The 13,029-nt window shown below is 33.2% G+C and overlaps 1 protein-coding gene across 1 annotated transcript in view; it reads right to left on the bottom strand.

Annotated features, from left to right (window-relative positions):
• Nucleotides 1-10,243, bottom strand: part of LOC129232620 (bestrophin-2-like) — a 93,343-nt gene extending 83,100 nt beyond the window's left edge. The window contains exon 1 of the mRNA XM_054866751.1: nucleotides 10,079-10,243. The gene's annotated coding sequence lies outside the window, so the exon portion shown is untranslated. The remainder of the gene's footprint in view (nucleotides 1-10,078) is intronic.
• Between the last annotated feature and the right edge of the window lie 2,786 nt (nucleotides 10,244-13,029).

The raw sequence follows: 13,029 nt of genomic DNA, 5'->3' as shown, positions 1-13,029 counted from the left end.
CTTGTGAATTACTTAATACTATATTATGAACCGTGAACACTTAAACTTAAATTATTTCAGGCATTTCTCCCCGAAAACCCTCTTTGGCAGGAACCTTTTGGCAGTTCAAATATAAATTTGGATATTCAAGCATAAAAGTAGGTTAAAAATGTTCCATTTTGTCCGTTGATCTCAAAAACAGAACTCTCAAATACAAGGTGTTTCACCAAAATTTAAATTCATACAAAATATCAATTCCATATTGTTCAACTCGAAAATATGCACGACAAACCAAAGTTGAAATTCGAAACTCGAAGATCTACGACAATCCAACGGACTCGAATATCGATCGTTCGGCCGTTTATTTTGTATTAGCATTTTATTGCATTTGCTTGCTTTCCCAATTTATGTTGTACACCGTTGGAGTCGGGTTGTTAAAATTATGGTTTACAGTCACTGTCTTTCACCTCATAAAAGTTTCGAAATTTTGGCGTTTCCTGGGAAGGGGGAGAAGACAGGAGGGCATCTCCGAGCAAATTTGTAGCATTTTTTTTTCTCTCAGCAACTCGTTCTTTCGGGGGGAGGGGGGATTTACTTAGCATTGTAGGGATGGTCAAAACACGTTTTCTCAGTGAAGCGTGCTGAACAAGTATGTAAGAGTTATTTAAGTACATGTACTTAATTCTAAAACGTTGAAATTAAGTACAAAAACGCAAAATTCATTACCAAAAAAGTATAAATTTTTGTCAAACACGAAAATTTAAAATCACTCTTTTTCTTCTTCTTCTTTACTAATAATAAAGCTGAAAGTCTCTCTGTCCGGAGGATGTCTGGATGTCTGGATGTCTGTAGGATATCTGTAGGATGTCTGTAGGATGTCTGTGACGTGCATAGCGCCTAGACCGTTCGGCCGATTTTCATGAAATTTGGCACAAAGTTAGTATGTGGCATGGGGGTGTGCACCTCGAAGCGATTTTTCAAAAATTCGATTTTGTTCTTTTTCTATTCCAATTTTAAGAAAAAAAAATCATAAGATGGACGAATAAATTACGAAATTATCATAACGTATAACCGTAACGTGGGCACAAGCCAATTGGCGAGAAAATTCACTACACATGATTTGTAAATATACAGGCGAACCAAAAGACCTTTTAATTTGCTATTACGGGCGAAGCCGTGCGGGTACCACTAGTTACTAATAATAAAGCTGAATGTCTCTCTGTCCGGAGGATGTCTGGATGTCTGGATGTCTGTAGGATGTCCGTAGGATGTCTGTGACGCGCATAGCGCCTAAACCGTTCGGCCGATTTTCATGAAATTTGGCACAAAGTTAGTATGTAGCATGGGGGTGTGCACCTCGCAGCGATTTTTCGAAAATTCGATGTGGTTCTTTTTCTATTCCAATTTTAAGAAAAAAAACTATCATAAATTACGAAATTATCCTAACGTGGAACCGTAACATGGGCACAAGCCAATGGGCGAGATACGAAATTATCATAACGTGGAACTGTAACGTCGGTACAAGCCGATTGGCGAGAAAATTCACCATACATTATTTGTAAATATACAAGCGAACCAAAAGACCTTTAATTTTTCTATTACGGGCGAAGCCGTGCGGGTGGCACTAGTTTTAAATAAAATTAAATGTCAGCTATGAACATTTGCACACAAAAAAAAAGAGTAATTAATGGCTATTTAGAAGCCCTTACATTTGTTTATATTGCCATACCATGATTGGCGCATATTTTTGTACATACTAGACCCTGCATTTTCAAATTACTGACACATACACATATTTATGTATACACACACGAAACATTAAAACCTTAAAACTGAAATCAAAGCATTCAAATACGCAAGAGAAAAACCACGCAAGAAATGAAGCAAAACTGCTAGAGGAAGAAAAAAAAAGAAAAAAAAAACGAGCTAATGTGTGCATCACATGACTTCCTTTTACTCCAATTTAATGTCTTTTCCTCATTATTGGCAATTTAAATGTGATCCATTAGTTAACTCTCTAAATATCACCAACAATGGCCAAATATAAACCAAATAATTTTTTTTTAAATCGCCAAATTTGTCGCCAAGTTGGCGACAAAACTTGGCGACCAAAAGACTAGCGATATATCGCCAAGTGTCCGCCAAATTATAATACCACTTGAGTTTACATCGAAATTAACAATGATTTCCTCCCCAAAAGGGGCAATAGACCCTTTTATAAACATCCGAATGTAACCAAAAGAGGAGGTTCACAACTAGACCCCCACTAGGAGTCTACGTACCAAATTTCAACTTTCTAGTACATACCGTTCTTGAGTTATACGACATATATACACACATACGCACACATACATATATACATACAGACGTCAAGAGCAAACTCGTTGTAATTAACTCGGGAATCGTCAAAATGGATATTTCGCGTGTCTATATGTTCTTAGGCACATATCCACGTGTGGTCGAGTCGAAAAAAAAAAAACTCAACATTCATTCGGAGGTCGATAAAATGGAAATTAAGGTCGATTTTTGAGTGAAATTTTTTTCGCGAATACAATACTTCCTTTTTTGTAAAAGGAAGTAAAAAACAAACTATAACGAAGAATGGGGCAAGCGGGCGATAACTTCTGGGGCTAAGGGGGGATTCGCCCTGTTTCTGATTTTTTTTTCCTTTTTGCTTAATTTGAATATAAAAACTTGAAAACGGTGGGTAAGAAATGTAATTTGAAGCTTTGGTCTCGGCTTGAAAAAATCGCAGATCCGGCACCGGTAATAGAAGTCTAAAAAAAACTGAGAATTAAACTTAACACGAAGGAAACTAAAAAAATTGTGAACAAATGAGGAAAAATAAAGAATAAAATATTTAGGTGCACAATATGTATTTTTTTCTTAGCACATTAAAGCGGCGGAATGAAATGAGATAAGCGGTCGATTCTAATTAAGAAATGATTTTTAAGCTTCGTGCAATTTTCCAACTGTCCGGTTATCACATCCGGAGATTGCAGTTTCATCTTTAATGGTGGAATAACCTAGTTGTCGGTATATTGCATGTAGTTCTGGTCCTTAGCCGTGGCTTAGGGGTGGTAAATTTCAGTTTTACCACTCCTATATACCTCTGACTTATTCAGAGTTTTTGGCATTTTTCTTTTGGTTATGCATTAGTTTGGTTCTTCTCTCTTGCAAAAGTATTATATGATTATGAATTATGAAAGGTTTTTCTTCGGCTATGTGCCTCTAATATTAGTTTCCTCCCCATTATTTTCGATTTATTTTTATTTATTTAATTATTTATCTATGTAGTTATTCGTGCGTTTATACATATTTTTGACTTATTTACTTCTTTAAGAGAGTCAGTACCCCCTATACCGTCAATGTTAATTTGCACAGGTTCATGTACCTTTTTCTCAAAATCTATGAAATTTTTCTGTACCTTAAGTAAACTCTTTCCTCTATACTGAAGTAAAATTTTATAGAAAGAAAGCTTAGTTTTTTTTAAAAAAATTCTAATGTGCAAGTTACTGTATTTTTTTCAAAAAAAAAATGCCTTTTTGCAACACGAAATCAGCTATATAAAAAAAAATATTTTTCGAATATGAGAAAAAAATTACTTCAGTAGATGCAATTAGATGTATGAGGGGTGATTGTGAGTTCATCAAAAAATACCTGAAAGTTTCAAAGCGAGAACGGAGGGGGGGGGGGTGTAATCTTTGGTCCCTATTACTTAAGTGCACCTTTGCCATAGTTTTAAATAGTTCTGAGTCAAAATTTTGTGTGTACATTTAATTAAATTTTTAATGGATTACAAAGTTACTTTTGAGCTGGTGTTATACAAAATTATCTTGACATTTGTCCATCTTAAGGGATAGGTGTCCATCTTAAGGCTCTTGCAGGTATATTTGAGTATTATATAATAATAATTTTTAAAAAAAATGCGAAGGTAGGGAGATAAAAGCATAACGAAAAAAAAACATAATTCCGGTATTTCCGGACCTGAAAATAACGGAAATACTTCCGAAAATACCGGGAATTCGGTAAAATACCGGAACACAATCACCCCTGATTTGGAAAAGGTGGTAAAAATTTCAAGGCCTAACACAATTTAGTTTCTGAGAAAAAGGAACATTTAGTTTGAAAAATACCATTTCGAGATATTGCAATTTAAAGGGGAAAATCATACTTCATCAAAATAGGTTTACATTTTTCTTAAAGCTTATTTTAACTTACTTCTAATATGAGCACGATCAAGAAGTTTGTATCATTAAAAAGGTATTGAAATAGAGTTTCAAAATATATAAAAATCAGAAAATCGAATTTTTGAAAGTATTTAGGGTACTGACTCCCCTTAAAATATTTCTGAAACCTTTTTAGAAATAGTATTTCTTTGCAATTTTACGCTTCTTATTAAAACAATTATGAATATTAAACCTAAGTTTAACTAAGGACAGAGTAAGAGAAATAAAAATAACTTTTGTCTGATATCTTGTGGAAATGTGGAGTATGTTTTTTATGATCATTTATCTTTTTCAAAATGAGCAAATTAGATTTTTCTTTTGAAAATTACAGTACGTAACGAAAGAATGATGTATTTCATAATAAATTTTGCATTGAAATATCATTTTTTGTTTTGGGCCTTAACTTTCTACTTTAAAAAAAAAAAGTGGAAATTTATTACTTTAAAGTGAAAAGCAGATAATTTTTCTAATGATTTCTTTTTATTATTATTAAAGATATTTTTCATCAACTGAATGAATAAATAAATGCATGAAAGGACAAATAATGATGCAATAATTTAACAATTCGATTAATTAATTATGTAGTTAATGAGAAAATAAGTGTGTGAATAAAATGGGAATAAATAAAAAAGTAAGTCAATGAATAAATAAGTAAGAGAATCAATAAATGTAAAAATGTAAAGGAATTAATTAATAAACGAATGCGCAATCAACAAGATAATGAATGAGCAAGTAAACGAAATAAACAATTTTTTCACTTTGCAAGTTGTGCACTTGACCAATGGGGTGGTTTCCTTCACTTAAAAGTACTACTTTTAGTCATTGAAATGGATAGAATGAGCAAAAAAATAATAACATGGACCCAGAAAATACTTTCATTTTTCCCAACAGTTTTTTTAAATTAATTTTTTTTAAATGTCCGATTTTTCAAACAAGGCGTGGTCTTTATGACGTCACAAATGATGCACTTTGCCGCATCTTTCTACTACGTTTCCACGTTATGATAATCAAGCAGCGAATTAAAATGGCGCTCTACGTTTGCTATCAACCATATCGTTGCCAATACATGTGAGTAAAGATGCGATTAAATATTTTGCACTGTGAATGGCAACACTGAATGGCATTTCATCATTTGCGATGTCATCGGCAGAAGCGTTAAACGATGAAAGAGCACCGATTTAAGTAATTTTTTTAAAAATATTCAACTTAAAGGCTTTATTTAAAAACTGGTCAAATTCTATGTTTTTAAGCATGCTCTTTCCGAAAAAAATACTTTTAAAATTTTGGAAGCGACCCCATTGACGCAACGAGAAGCAAACGGGTGTTAGTGTCAAAATCAAAAACTTGGGGATAATCCTCATATAAATAATAGCCGATGATCGAGTAACGCGCGTGTTTCAACAATGAAACTCGCACCATGGCATGGTTATTTGATAATATATTTCGGTAATGTTTAACATGCAGGGAAAGGCTTTATCGTGACAAGGCTGAACTCGATCCGGCAACTTAACTGTTATACTGGTAGGACTGTGTCATTTCACCTTGCGTTCGACGAACCTCACCGGTCGACCGGTAAGTAACCGGTTACCGCATCGGTTACCATTCTAAGCAGTTGATTGGTTGATTGGAGCACGTGATCATTAGCTGTCACGTGATTAACTAACCGGTCGCTACCGGTCGTGCTCGTCGAACGTAAGCCAAGAAGAATGAAGAAAGGAAAAAATGGTCTACTATAAACGCTACTTACTGGAGTTAAGGGCTAAGCCATTGGAGTTAGGGTTACAATTTCAAGTATCAAAACATCACCAAACAGACAATGGCTTCGTTCAAATGTTAAAGCAATTTTCACCCGTCATCCCTTGACGGGCGACTTTCTAGTCAGTATTAATAGTAAGAAAACGTCTTTTCTGTTTCGCGTAGAGAAATAGAACTAGTATTCCTGGTAGGTGCTGCTAAACAACATGATTGCGGGGGATTTCGGGGTGCCATGCCATGCACAATGATTTAGAAAAAAAAAATTCCTGAAAGTCTACCAAGGATCTAAACTTCGAACTTGTTTGATTCAAAACTTTAAAACGTCCAGTTAAATTCCTTGGCACTGGCACAATTGAATTAAAAATTTAGAATCAAAACATACCTAATATTGACTAAATGCGTACTGCAAGGAACATCTGTGGATTTCAATTGATACTTTAAATGTTAATTACAAAAAATATATCATTCCATAAAAATAATTTTGATAGACCACATCATATTACAGTATGGGCATCGAATTTTGAAAATGACTAGAATTATTATGCAGCTTGACCTTAAGAGCAATTTATTTTTTGCCTGGATTTGACTACGTGTTTAAAAACATGTAAAGTATTTCTAAATAGGTGATGCAGCAAGTTGAAACTATCCCACCATTTCCATTTTCTCCGCTATTTTATTTTACTCCACATTCCTCTACCAGGCCTATCATTTCAAATTTTTCCATGGGGGGAGGGAGGGACAAATTGAATAAATTCAATGCATTTTATAGGGAAAAATGCAGCAAAATACAAGCAACATGCATAATTACATTATGTAATTAAAATCGGGGGAGGGGTTATTGATCCCCCTGACTGTCCAAATGACAGGCCAGTCCGCTGTCCCTTCTTTATTTTCGGAAACCTATTCTATATGGGACAATATTAACACCTTGGGGATTTGTTTTTTTTTTTTGGCAATCACATTGCTTATTGTTCTTACTTAACCGTCTTTTTTTTGGCGTCCTATGATTTTATTTCCTCCCTCCCCCCGCCTCCCTCAGCAGCACCACCGTCGACCGACCCCTCCCGATGCTGCTCCTCCAGCAAAAACCGTCTCCGAGGTTGCGTCCATATTCTACACACACACGCATACATACACACACCTTCCCCCTCCACATACACACAAACACACATACACAAAAACATACACAAACACACACACACACAAACGCTTACGCACACACACACACAAACACACACGCCTACATACACACACACTCGTGATTGCGAAAAACATAATTTAAATTCAAAATGTCAAATTTCAAATTAATTTTATTATTTTTTTGCTTTTTTTTTTTTTTTTGATTGATCACGATTGTTGCTAATTGTTTTCATTTGACCGTTCTTGAAGTTGTGGTTCCTTTTTCAGATTGGACCGTCCACCGGTCCCCCACTACTGTCCCCACCAATGCACCAGCACTGTCAACACACATACACACACACATGCTCCTGCACACACACACCCATACACACCTAACCACCCAGGAAAGGGGGAGGCTTGGGAGGACCAGGAACACTTTCTAGAAACAATAACCTCAATGAGTAGGGTCCTGTCACTCAATGAGTAGGGCCCTGCTTGTGATTGCGAAAAACGTAATTTGAATTCAAAGTGTCAGATTTCAAATCAGGGACATAACCAGACTTATACCGAACACATTCTTTGAAACATTTATGTGATCTATCAAATGTAATTTCATGTGTATTCTATTGATTTTTTTTGCAATAGGTTATCTAAATGGAAGGAGGGTATGTTCTTACAAAACGCCATACTGTTACATAATAAATGAATTTCTCAATAACTACAATAAACTACCATAAACACACAATGAGTTTGTACAGTTTTTCAGTCTTACTAACTTCATTTCACAAATGAAATTGAAATAATTATATTGACAAGAATATTATTTTTGTCACTAAAAATAAATAGAAAAAAAAAATAAATAATGGAAACCATTTATTTGGATGAAAAATTTCGGAGGGGGTTTGAACCCTACAAACCACCCCCTTGCATACGGCCCTGATTCAAATTATAATATATATTTTATTTTTTTCTGTCGTTATGCGTGCTTTTGTTTATTTTTATTAATAAATCTTGTAGCCTTTGTAGTAATCTTTACTAATAATAAAGCTGGGAGTCTCTCTGTCTGGATGTCCGGAGGATGTCTGGATCTCTGTGACGCGCATAGCGCCTAGACCGTTCGGCCGATTTTCTTGAAATTTGGCACAAAGTTAGTTTGTAGAATGGGGGTGTGCACCTCGAAGCGATTTTTCAAAAATTCGATGTGGTTCTTTTTCTATTCTAATTTTAAGAACAAAAGTATCATAAGATGGACGAGTAAATTACGATATTATCATAACGTGGAACAGTAACATGGGCACATGCCAATTGGCGAGATACGAAATTATCATAACGTGGAACCATAACATGGGTACAAGCCAATTGGCGAGTAAATTCACCATACATTATTTGTAAATATACTGGCGAACCAAAAGACCTTTTATTTTTTCTAATACGGGCAAAGCCGTGTGGGTACTACTAGTATTTTTATACAACTCCTTATTTAGACAATTAGATTATGAAACACAAATCTTTTTAAGTTAGCGAGAGAGAAAGTGAGAACGAAATTTGTTAAAACTTAAATTTTGACACTGTTAGTTTCAAAAAAAAAAAAAAAAGACATTTTCGATGGCATAACAAGATCTCTCTGTACAACACTAGACAATAATCCAGCAAGAGTTTTCCAAAAAAAATTGAGCCGCGGCGAATTTTTTTTCTGAAGATTTTTTTCCTACCTTTTTACGTATTGTTACTTTTTTTATTTTATTTATTTGTTTATTTATATTTTAATTATTTTCCAAAGCAATTTTTCCTTGCAACTGTGTGCTTCTTATTAAAACAATTATGAGTGACACATAGTTCTTATTAAATTAGAAAAAGAGAGAAGGAAGGAAAAAATACCTTACTTTTTTCAGATCTTTAATCTTTAAGAACCGCTTTCTTGGTGTCAATGAATTTTATTTTCAAACAATAAAGGTACTCGCACGGCTTTGCCCGTAATAGAAAAGTTGAAAGGTCTTTTGGTTCGCGTGTATATTTACAAAGAATGTATGGTGAATTTTCTCGCCAATTGGCTTGTACCCATGTTACGGTTCCACGTTATGATTATTTCGTATCTCGCATATTGGCTTGTGCGCATGTTACAGTTCCACGTTATGATAATTTCGTAATTTACTCGTCCGTCTTATGATAATTTTGTTCTTAAAATTGGAATAAAAGTGTACCACATCGAATTTTCGAAAAATCGCTTCGAGGTGCACACCCCCATGCTACAAACTCACTTTGTGCCAAATTTCATGAAAATAGGCCGAACGGTCTAGGCGCTATGCACGTCACAGAGATCCTGACAGACAGAGATCCGGACAGAGAGAGATCCTGACGGACAGAGATCCCGACAGAGAGGCTTTCTGCTTTATTATTAGTAACTAGTGGCACCCGCACGGCTTCGCCCGTAATAGAAAAATTAAAAGGCCTTTTGGTTCGCCTGTATATTTACAAATAATGTATGATGAATTTTCTTGCCAATTGGCTTGTACCGACGTTACAGATCCACGTTATGATAATTTCGTATCTCGCCAATTGGCTTGTGCTCATTTTACGGTTCCACATTATGATAATTTCGTAATTTATGATAGTTTTTTTCTTAAAATTGGAATAAAAAAAGAACCACATCGAATTTTCGAAAAATCGCTTCGAGGTGCACACCCCCATGCTACAAACAAACTTTGGGCCAAATTTCATTAAAATCGGCCGAATTGTCTAGGCGCTATGCACGTCACAGACATCCAGATATCCAGACATCCGGACAGAGAGACTTTCAGCTTTATTATTAGTAAAGAAGATTGTTTTATTTACAGGCAAAGTTTGTTAAAATTTAAATCTTGGCATCTTCATTAAAATTAAAAAATGTATATATATATATATATATATATATATATATATATATATATATATATATATATATATATATATATATATATATATATATATATATATATTAGATACCTTTCAAGCCTTACCTTTCTCTACAGCATCAGACGATAATCCAGCAAACGATAAAAATTCCTTCTATATTTTCGGAAAACTATTCTGCATGGGACGATATCAATACCGCGTTGAGAAAGGTGACGTTCTTTCATCAAACCACCTCGAATCTTTTGACGGGAGCTCCAGCAGACGAGAATATCGCATCCCGGAGACCTGTTGCCGACACAACAAGGAGGAAGATGTATCATCATCACGTCACGTGACTCGAAAGGGTAGGAGGGGTGGAAAGATTATTTCTCTGTGCTCCGTTGGTTTTCAAGATGAAAGTTTCATGAATGATAAGATGTTTTGCTGTCTTTTTCGGGGAGGAGGAAGAGGTTGTTTCCTCTTTTCTCCTTCCTTGGAAATTCAACATAAATGTATTTATTCGTTTGAATAAAATTTAACTCATTATAAATCAAAAAAAATAAATTTAGATTAATTCTACATGATCAGCACACTTAATTTAATTTACAATCTTAAATACATGTGTGAATATAAGTTTCTTTAGAGGAGATCTGGGATGCGATTCGTATGCAACGGTTGATGCTTAAAAGATATATATATATATATATATATATATATATATATATATATATATATATATATATATATATATATAAAATCTCATTTAAAGTCTCACTCGTAAGTGGCACACTAGCAATTGTATGAAACAAAAACAACAAGAAACATATAAGAATAATAACAATATAAATTGAAAAACTGTGCGAAGTTGAACAATATGAACTTCAGAATGGCAGTAACTGCTACGTTATCAAAGAGCTGGAGCAGTTGGCATAATATATTAATTTGCAGGTTTCTATAGAGGCTGGTAACGTACATGTCATAGTGCATTTGCATTCTTATCATATTATTAAGTATTAACTTGCCAGTTTGAACGTGGCAAGTTATATATAAAGTGTTATATGTATATATAATATACATTTAACACTTTAGCTGCATTTGTGCTGTCTAAATGTAGAATATTTTATTTAAAGTTCTAAGAATTATATATATATATATATATATATATATATATATATATATATATATATATATATATATATATATATATATATATACATATATATATATATATATATTGTTTTTTTTTTTTTGCAACGTTAACATATTTTTGGAATCGGAGCTCATGCGAGTGAAGCAGATGCTCTGGTTTTACACCGAAAATAAGTGAAGAATATTGTGAAAAATAAACCAGAAAAAAGATCGTTTTCATGATGTTTAAAATATTGGGGAAGGGGGGGGGAGGGACAAATGTTATTGGTTTTGAACTTTTCACTTCTCGAGATAAAAAGAAAAATGTTAATGGTTGATGATGCTTTTCCCTCCAAATCAAAATAATGGCAGTGAAATTGTCGAAAACTGAAAAAAAAAAAAAGGTTATCATTTCCAAAAAGTGGTTGGTGGGTGACGGAGGAAAACGGTGCTCATATTTGGATCAGGAGGGTTTTTTTGCATAAGGACCAGGAGGAAGTGTTAGAAACTTTTTTATTCCTCTCAATGTAATTAACTTGTTCATATTAAAAAAAAAATTTTAATCCTTTTTTTTCTGAGTACTATACAGAAGACCTAAATATTGCATAAGAGTAAAAGTTTTTTGTTTTTGTTTTATACAATATTGTTCGACTTCATTGTTTTTATCAGTCAAATTGAATATGCTTTTAAATTTAGTTGATTAAAAAATATATACCTGGAAAAAACGATTTTTGTTTGTTGAAAAATTTTAAACTTTAGACCTCGTACGGCATACCTAAATATTTTTTTGATTTATTTCTAATGTTTTGTGGGTCTCTAGGATCAACCTTTTATCAACTTGACATGTTGAATTTCTGAATAAGGTTTGATGCGCCCTTTTGTGTATCAAACAATAAGTGATGAAACGTGGCTGAAATCATGTCATGTGTACCAAACCTTTTTTAGAAAAGGCCGAATTAAAAAAAAATGTTTTAGATACTCGAAGTTCACGCAGATAAAACGTTACTCCTAAAGCCCCACATGCACAACAATCCATTTATTTACCTTAAAAAATAGTTCTGCACCAGACCTAAAATTTAAAGTTTTCTTTAAAAAAATTATTTTGATCTGTATATTTTTTTAAAATGTAAAATAAATTTTAAGAAATTATCAAACTGAAAAATATAAACAATAAAGTAGGTAATTAGACGTTAAATATGAGTTTTGCTCTCAAACAATATTTCAGTCTCCCACATAGTGCTCAAAAATATGGATTTTTTTTTTCAAGCTTAAGTTTCATTTTAAATACATTATTTTTTTTATTATTCATTTGTAAATGTTAACTTGAAGATGTGTTCACTAGCAACTTTTGAAAACTTTATATTTCATTTAAATTTATATACAATTTTTTAAAAGACAAATTGAAAAAATCAGTTTTATTGATGAAAATTATAAATTTTAACCCTCTTGCGGGAAACCTAAATATTTTTAAAATTTAGATAAATGTTTTTGCGGTACATTTAGGCTTAGGGGCCCGGTTTTTATCAACTTGAAAATTCGATTTTCCAAAAAGTTTTTTTTTCTTTTTTTTTTCAATTTGGCCAAGTACACAAGTACTGGTACATTCAGACCCTAGTCGGTACGAGTTGTCGTTGTTCAAACTACGGGATTTTTAGAAACTTGTTTTTAATATAAAAGGAAAAAAATAATAAGAGAATATGCTTCACTCAGACGCCACTTTTTTAAGTTTTTCTTTTTTTTAATATTTCTTATTTGCAAAATACCTTAAAATATTTCATATTAGTAAATTATGTTATAAAGAACCACATGGTGACAATAATTCAATTTTCATAAAAAGTACAAATAAGAAATCTGTGCTTAGCGTGGCAGTATAGTCAAAAATAAGCAATTTTTTTCTCTGCTGGATGTCTAGTCTCTTTCACTTTTAATCAACGTTTAAAAACTTCAA

Source organism: Uloborus diversus, unplaced genomic scaffold (assembly GCF_026930045.1).
Source record: "Uloborus diversus isolate 005 unplaced genomic scaffold, Udiv.v.3.1 scaffold_13, whole genome shotgun sequence".
NCBI classification, from domain to species: Eukaryota; Metazoa; Arthropoda; class Arachnida; order Araneae; family Uloboridae; genus Uloborus; species Uloborus diversus.
Note: the sequence above shows the minus strand (reverse complement) of the source record. Positions and strands in the feature narration are given on the sequence as shown.